General features: G+C 57.7%; 1 protein-coding gene across 2 annotated transcripts in view; it reads right to left on the bottom strand.

Moving 5' to 3' along the window:
* The window catches only part of LOC107730261 (excitatory amino acid transporter 2-like), an 11,504-nt gene that overhangs the window by 5,684 nt on the left and 5,546 nt on the right, over positions 1 to 274 (bottom strand). The window lies entirely within an intron of this gene.

Here is a 274-nt window from a genome sequence, read left to right as displayed (position 1 = left end):
GCTTTCACCGTGGACGAAGTGGAGTCCAGCCCGGGGTCGTCACATGTGGTTGCCGCAAGCCCTCCGGACGCTCCTTCGTCGAATCCGCCGGCCGCGCCGTTCTCAATCCCGCCCGCCTCCACTCACTCAAGCCCGCCCGCCGCCGCTCACTCTAGCCCACTGTGTGACGCTGTGTGTTTCGTTGTGAAAGCGAAACTACTTTGTTTGGCCTTCCAAAAGAGGACACGACTAGAAATCAGTGGTTTGTATTCAGTTACAACACTGTTCCAGAACA

This window comes from Sinocyclocheilus rhinocerous, unplaced genomic scaffold (genome assembly GCF_001515625.1).
Source record: "Sinocyclocheilus rhinocerous isolate Xijiao unplaced genomic scaffold, SAMN03320098_v1.1 scaffold368, whole genome shotgun sequence".
NCBI classification, from domain to species: domain Eukaryota; kingdom Metazoa; phylum Chordata; class Actinopteri; order Cypriniformes; family Cyprinidae; genus Sinocyclocheilus; species Sinocyclocheilus rhinocerous.
Note: the sequence above shows the minus strand (reverse complement) of the source record. Positions and strands in the feature narration are given on the sequence as shown.